This window comes from Aulostomus chinensis, chromosome 12 (assembly GCF_037954235.1).
Source record: "Aulostomus chinensis isolate RoL2024-O1b breed Wild chromosome 12, RoL_Achi_v1.0, whole genome shotgun sequence".
Classification (NCBI taxonomy): Eukaryota; Metazoa; Chordata; class Actinopteri; order Syngnathiformes; family Aulostomidae; genus Aulostomus; species Aulostomus chinensis.
In genome coordinates, this window is record NC_141331.1 from 12,490,144 (window position 1) to 12,498,809 (window position 8,666).

The following is an 8,666-nucleotide window of genomic DNA, read 5'->3' on the forward strand; positions in this document are numbered from 1 at the left end:
CCTGTTCTTATTTCTATAATTGAACATTTTAGCAAGAAGACCTATAATTCCTTCTCTCCAAGTCTCATCCTTGCATCAATCGCACATCCAAGACAGCAACAACAACCTCTGGCTCGGAGGTGGCTCGTGTGGATGTAGACCGAGTGGGAGCGGGTGAATCACAGCCTGTCGTGTGTCGAGCCAGTGAATGGCGTTCTGTGTGTTTCTCATTGTGTTGAATGGGTGCTGGCCGCCGAGCTCTGGCAGCAGGCAAGGACTAAATGGTGGATGACTCAGGGTGAGAGCGGCTAAATGACTCCAGACCTGCCAACAGACGGCAGCATTAACCCACAGGAGTTACTGAGAAGATTTATACACACTTAAAAGCAATTATCGCTTCTTATTTGATGTTCAGAAATAACACAGATCAGCCTGTATTTGTGTGTCATTCCAGTTCATTTCATGTGTGGTCTTCTGCCCAAAACAGCAATCTGTCGGATTATTTTGAAAGCCAGAGTCAGTGAGGACTATTTTTCATTAAAATGACGTTCAACTGTTTTTTTTCTTCAAAGAATTAAGTCTCACAATAAGTGAGCAGTTTGCCATTTTAGAATGTGACTCAGTCTATTGTGGGTACAAACTGAGCACCGCCTGCTCGCTCACTAAGGGTGGATACAAGGGCGGAGGGCGGCTTCAACACACATCACAGGCAGGGGCCTTTCCTTCGCGTTTGCCACACACACACACACACACACACACACACACACACACACACACACACACACACAAAATGGATATTGCAGCGGAAAGGAAGCTGGGGATTCCTGAGATTCCTGTGGACCAAAAGGTGTGAACTCAGGCAGCCGAGGAGCCTGGGAATTCTGCCGGGTCGGCTTGAGAGGCAGTTTACTGGCTGAGCAGAGCGGCTGGTGACACGAAGGAGAGATAAAGTAGAGCCCAGGGGAGATAAAGTCAAAGAATTCAAACAACAGGAGAGAGAGGGGGGGGGGCGTACAGATACAGAGAAAGAGAAATGAGACGAGGAGGCAATGTCAAAATGAAACCAAGGTCTAGAAAAAGGCACATTCTGGATGGCTATTTCCACTGATGACAGTGCAGGATTACTCTCAGAATGATGGGATATTCAGTCCTTCCTCTTATGAGAATATTAAATGTACATAAGAATAACAGAAAACAATCTCACATGACCAACCCCCCCCCAAAAAAAACAGGCAGACATAAATATCCCAGAGCCTTTGAGATATGTAGGTTTTTAGCTTTTATTTGGCGACTGTTAGCATGTTTCAACTCATGCTCACTTTCATTTTTTAAAATTTAGTTTTAGTTGTGTCAAATGTCTCAGTTAGTTTTCATCATAAATAGTCTATTCAGTCCAGTCTCAGATGAATAAAATCAAAGCTTTTAGCTTTGTTTTTTTAGCTTAAAGTGATAAAAATTGTCTTTGATATCTTTGATGTAAGCTTTGATGTCTTCAGATACTTGTTTACTCTTAACAACAATCAATATTAGCTTTAGCTACATTGTAAATACATATTATTAATTTAATTTTAATCTAATTCTAGTTAAGACATCTCCAGGGGTTTCAGCTTCATTCTTGTAAATTGGATTATCGTTAGTTTTGCTCTCAAACATTTTAAGTCTCACTGAGCTCAACTGTTAGCTCACATAGCAGTCTGTTTCGCAGTTCTTCATCTGGGAAGAGATGGCGTGTCAATGTAGCCTAACACAATTTACTTATGAAATCATGATGTCTGGTTAGTTTTAAGCTCAAAAAATCGATGCGGCTGGAGTCATAGTTGTGAAACTTGAAAAAGTCTGGTGTATGTTGGACTCATCCATCCAAACCTTCCTCCTAGCATGTGGACATGACAACATCGCATTATCACCTTTGTTAATGTCCGAAGTGCTGATATGAAACATATTGTGGGTTTAGTATTGTGGCCTGCAGAAATGCTAACATTTTATTCTGATGATGGGCTGCACACACACACATAAATGCACACACACTTTAGATAAAAATATGGATTCAAACCCCTTGGGCCTGTGAAAAGAGAGTGTGTGTGTGTGTGTGTGTGTGTGTGTGTGTGTGTGTGTGGTCCTTTCACCCTGTGATAACCCTGCACTTTGATGACACACAGGAATACCTCAGCAGCTCTGGTGACAGACAAGAACGTAGCTTCTCTTGTGATGCGTTTGGTCGGCGATGCTTGAATTTTCCATCACTTATGTAAGTGACTCTAATTACATCGCACACACACACACGCATGCACACACACACACACACACACACACACACACACACACACACACACACAATAAGAACTATTGGTAACAGCAACTATGAAACTGTATTTGTGTATATTCTCAGTCATCCAGGTCATCATAATTCTCAAGAATAATCAATTAAGGCAACTGGACTCACCTCTTTTAAGTGAGTATTAAAGAATATTTCTGCTCTACAACAGCTGACTTCCATACTTTCAGATATAGGAATGTTAAATTTGATTATAAGTATGTTTGACTATCCAAAAAGTTTCTTTAAAACCTGTATGATCCGTCCTGCTGAGGAATCCAATTCCGGTGGGTTTGCTGTGTTTCTACGCTTCGACACGAATGCCGCCAGCATGACGTGGCGATAAGCACTTGACATTTTTGTTTCCTGGTTGCAGAGTTAAAAAATATCAATCATTAGTTAAACAGCGTGGTTGCCACTTTCACCTTTTCTTCCGATCACAGTGGAGGAAATTGAAGGACAAATACAGCACGCCAAGCGGTAGAGAAAATGGACTGATGGAAATACAGAAAGCCACTCATCACAACTACTGTACTCTCCAAAACTCTTCCAAAATTGAATAAATCTTAAAAATCCACGCAGAAATTCAGGTGGGATCGTCCTCGGTCCTCCATGCAAAGCAAAGACTCAAAGAAGAACTCAACCTTGAGCTGACATTGTTACTTCTATTGAGATTCTGTATCATGGCAACCAAAGTGAAAAAAAAAAGCTTCGTAAAGATGATTTCTGGCAATCAAAAGATTTAGCATTCATTGAAAAGACTATACGTGTTTCTATAGATAAAAATGTATAAAAACTATTGTTTTACTTAACTGCACTTGAATTCTTCTTGAATAAAGGGTCCCAAGTCTCTGGGACCCTTTATTTTGGGGTATACTACAATAAAAGCAGTTATCACAAGTTAACCTCATAGTGATCCAATGCTGGTAAAAACAAACAAACAGAAAACAAAGTAAGATGTGACGGTGGCGATAGGAATGCCATTATGTTTGTGAGCAGTTAGAAATGGCATGTGACTGGCCAGAGGAGCCCTCCGGTGTAGCACTCCACCCTGTCATCCCTGCCCTGCGCCCCTCTCCCCTCCTCCTTTCCTCTCTGTCCTTCCATTTCCTCTTCCTCTTTCCCTAAGAGGTGTCAGAGGAAAAGCAGCGACGCTATGAGACGCTCTTTCTCCCTCCTCCGCTACCACACAACGTGGGCTGTGTGGAGGCAGTGACTGTGCTGCTGGCTGACCCACTCACAGGATATAAGAGCTGCGAGCGCTGCCAAGGCGGTGAGGGGTCACACTGTTTAGAGAGTGAGTGTGTGTGTGTTTGTGTGTATAATGTGTTGGAGGATGACTGTGTCACACATGAGCTCCGTCACTGGCTGGTGGCTGTCTGAACAGCGACACCGCCAGCAGACGCCCTCATCCTGACACTACAGGGTGGAGAACGCCTCTTGCAAAACATTCCGCCCCCCCCCCCCATTTTCTCCCCATTTCCTGCTTTCACTTCCCCGTCCTTCCTCCTGTTCCTCGCCTGCCTTTCTTTCAGCCATCCCACCTCCGTCTCTCACTTCCACACGCCATTGCTATCCTCCCCTGTTTTCCCACCCACCACACCGTCCACCACACCCCAGGGCCGGGCCCCTGGCTCCAGCCTCCCACACCCCAGACTGGTGGACTCCCTGCAGGTTTCCTGGAGAACCACCTTCCATTATCAGAGCAAAACCCAGGAAGACCAGCGCTGCTGAGCTCACAGGGTCACTGTGGGCACGAGCACGAAGCCACCTCAGAGAAAGCGACTGAGATGCGAAACACCATCGCACGCTCAACTAGACCCAAGTCCCCGAGGATGCATCCACGGGCCCTGGATATATAACAAGATTTACGACTGATGAGGACGAATACTATTTGTTTTCCCAAAACTTGAACTGCACCAAAGGTGATAAATAAGAATATTTTGCAATAATTTTACATCCATTTGCAAGTGGGGGATGTTTGACAGAATGCCTATGTACCATATTAAACATTCAATATTACTGAGTTAATATGAATGAATCAAAGAAAGGATGGCTCGCATACTGCAGGGCTTCGACAGCATAGAATCCTTCAAGTATTTAGGTGTATTAAATAGTTCTGTGATAATGGAGCCCTGCAGTGGGCGAGCCATTAATCAGTGCATGCCAGTGCTTAGCTTTGGATGTGAATAATAACATATATTACATCCATTTTAGAAAATTTTAACACCAAAACAGAATCCTTAACATCAGAATGTTGTTTGTCCAAGCAACAAACTCAGCTGCGAGAAAGAGACAGAGAGCGATTTACCTCACGTTACGTTGCTGTGAGTCCAAAAGCAACTTACAACAGCAACAAACAAACCGTAATTACACTCACTTCATTGAACTGATTGTTGTAGTTCAGTGGGAAATGTTGTCACGTCAATCAATGACGTGATCTGTTCATACGCCTTATAAGCAGCGAGACGAGCAAACTCACCAGGACTGTCCCAAATACCAGAGCAACAACATGACAAAGTCAGGTTTTCAGGTGTCAGACGGGCACCAGATTAAAATGCTACCGTTACACAGATAATCTGAATACCTCTGAAACAAATATTCCATTCAGTGTCAACCACTCGTGACTCTTTTCAGTGTTTAAACAACAAAAGGATGCAATGTGATCTCATGGAGTCGTGTATTAACAACACTCCACTTTTAATGACATTTCATTAAACATGCCGTGCCGTCTGACACTGCTGACGAACCGCGAACTTCCACTGTGATAAATTCATCCTTATTTTATGACGTGACGACACCCCAGCTAAGATCTGGTTGAGTTTAAGGAAATCATCATGGCTTGTGTTAAAGTTGTGAAAGTCGCAGCTGACGTACACGGCACTCACTGTTGCTGCATGGTCCACGATGAGATGAGTCAAAGCAAGCGAAAGATATTTTTGAGATTTGATTTTTCAGTAAACATGCAAAGCTGACATTACTTTCCGGTGACTGAGCTGCTAACTGGTGTAAACTCAGGACAAGAAACTCTCAGATCATATGAGCGCTCATTAACGCGGCTCTTCGTCACTTCGGACTGATGACTGTGCGTGCACAATTGCGGAATGTCAGTACGCCGGAGGATTGGATGGAGATACAACAGGAGGTTCTGCTTGCTCCGTTTCTACTTTCAGACAGAGTTGGGCAAGAGGGAGGAAGGGTTCCAGCAGATGGGTCTGGGTCTGATACAGCCATCTGTCTGAGAAGAGCAGGAGAGGGAGAAACCTGGCGGGGACTGTACCACGCAGAGCTTCTTCACAGTTAGAGGTGACAACTTACGCCTGAAATATACACTACATATACCGGGAGATTTCCTGACATACCAACAACAGGGACTGTCTATCTATATCTGCACTTAATAACCATCTGTGAGACATAAAGCGGATCAACCCATCAGCGGTGCTCCTTCCACTTCTCTCCCTGATTCTCCAGGAGCAGTAAACAACAAATTCAAATGTTGGCAGAACTGTAAATGTGTTTCTTCCCTGTTGTCTGGGGGTCCGCAGCAGGCTGACTCACAGCCCCGGCCCACTCCCTCCCACTCAACCCCAGCCGTACCCCAGCGTGGGAGGCAGCCCAGCCCAGGACCAGAGCCTCCGGTGAGGCATACACACACATACACACAACCGGGCCCACGGCTGTGGAGCTTTGGCTTTCATTCCCCTCACCCACACAGAAACACACACACACACACTTCCTACCCACATGCAGTACCCACGCTGATTTTAGAGCACCTCTTTAATGATGTCATGTGCCTTACATCTGAAGGGAGCAGGGGCAGGGGAAACGTGGGAGTGTGTGGGCTGTACAGTGGGCTGCTGCTGGATTCGTGTTTTGTGTGTGATTCATGCTGCCAGATTATTTTTTTTTGTCAACACTGAAATATTTTGTGTACACATGTAGTTTTGGCTCCTGTAACAAAGCACGGGCGTGGGTGAAAAACTGGCAAAATATGTATGTAAATTACAAAAAAGAAAAACCCAATGTAAGACTACATTAACAAAGAATTAAAGGTTTCATTTGCTAAATTAATTTGAATTCACATTATTTATGTAGCAGCGATCGATAATGTGTGATTCTTAACAGCAGGATGGGAGCCCGCCAACACCATCACCGCCAGGAGTCTCTGCCACGGAAGAGTTCAGGCTGCGAAAAACAGGTGAAAGAGGAGGAGGAGGAGGAGCATGTCACTCACACCGTCAGGAGCCCGTTCAAATATCACTGATATCAATCTCAAATCAAGGATACAATTTTCCTTTTTTTTTCTTTGACAAGAAATTGATAGACTTGCACAAAGTCACACTTTGCAGGATGTCTGTACTGAGAAGAGGAATGAGATTCAGAAGGGCCAGATTGCTCATTAGAATATCTCACATTTGTGTGTGGGCGAGCTTTTAGCAGTCCCTCTCCAGAGACACTGTGCTCTGTCCAACACCAAGCGGGATCCTAACCTCAGTCTGTCCATTTAAAAAAGTAGATCCAAGCTCGTTACTTTTTTGTCCAAGTACAGTCGATAAGGCGCCGTCAACTTTTCTCAAATGCACATCAGCAGCACCGAAACCCCTTCAAATGCTCAGTCTGGCTCAACACGCAGCCGCGTCGGCGCTAATGATTCGGATAAATCACAACCATTTGACTCTGTTCCTTTAGAGATGAATGCCCGCGCTGGCGGTGGAGCTGCTGGGATGTCAGCGTAAGAAATAACGTTGCCTCACTTCCAAATTTGATGACCCCCCCCCCCCCCCCACACACACACACACACACACCACCACCACCTTAAAATAAAAAGACTTCACAAGCTTCCTTCAAAACGATCGCAAGAGTTTCAAAACCCAGTGGGTTCACTGAAAATCATCGGCAAGCTCTTGAGAGGGTTTGCAGTGCCACCTGAACCGAGACGTTTTTAAAATACAGGTTTCTGGAATGATGAACTGACCCCCCCCCCCCAAAAAAAAATAAAAAAATCAACCAGCAACTATTTCAATAATTGATTCATGTCTTCAAACTTTTCTTCTTCAAGGAAAAATATAAAACATTTACTGGATCCCGATTTAAATATGAGGATTTGTTGCCTTTTTTTTCTTTTGTTTTTAGAATTTATGACAAAAAAATAAAGGGTCTTTAGGTGTCTGGACTGCTGGACGGACACTTTGGGCTTCGGGAAATTAGCATTTAAAAAAAAAGACTTCTTTACATTTTCTAGACGAACCGATTCATCGATCTATGGGGTGAAGATAAATATTGAGCGCAGCCCTGCACGTCTGCATTCAAGTGATGTCCATATTTCATCTTGCAGACAACTGCATCAGAATGACAATTTCTATGTGTGTGTGTGTGTGTGTGTGTGTGTGTGTGTGTGTGTGTGTTTTGGTTACATTAGTAGGATGTTCCAGAAGGTATGTGTGTGTGTGTGTGTGTGTGTGTGTGTGTGTGTGTGTGTGTGTGTGTACACATGTGGAGTGGAGGGAGGGAGGGGGTGTCTGTTGCTGTGTGATCCTGTGTATTTGTATCAGTCTTAATTGCACACCCATTTGTGCGTTTCATCTGTACAGTGTGTGTGCGTCTCTACCTGCGCAGGGACTGCAGGGGGGAACCAGCTAACAGCCTTTACCTGCCACATCTCTCTCATAAAATGAAATTAATGTTGTTGTTGTTTTTGGTTCTTTACTTGATTAAAAAAAAAGAAAGTAAGCTCATTCATCAACACCCCCTCCCCCTGAAGCACAATCACATGCAGCTCTGAATATCCTCCAGGATGACAATATTCGCTCTTACTTGAGTAACAGCAACATTGGTGCAGTTTTTCTCTTTGTTAAAAAATGAGTTCCAACTGCATACATTAATAGACGTGTCACAAGTGCCCCCTGTTGGATGCAGCAACTCTGTATCTACAAGTGGGATGCATGGTTTTCATTAAAGTCCTCAGAGGGGAAAATGATATAACAGCAACAATGTTAATAGGGATATTCTCGCTAATAATGCGTTTGAATCAGCTTCATCCGCAGCAGTCGGCGTGAATCTCCTGGTAAAGATCTCATCATCATTTCTTAGAAAGCCGATAGAATCTCAACAGTTCACAACCGCGCGCGCGCGCACACGCACCCACACACGCATAAACACACAAACGCCCCCCCTAAACGCATTCCAAAAACACAAGAATTTCCTCCAGCACAGCTACACACACACACACACACACACACACACACACACACACACACACACACACAGGGCCGCACACTGTTGCATTGCCATGTTCAACTGTCACAAACACACACACACACACACACACACACACACACTGCAGCGACACACACAGCAGCATCTTCAACTAGAA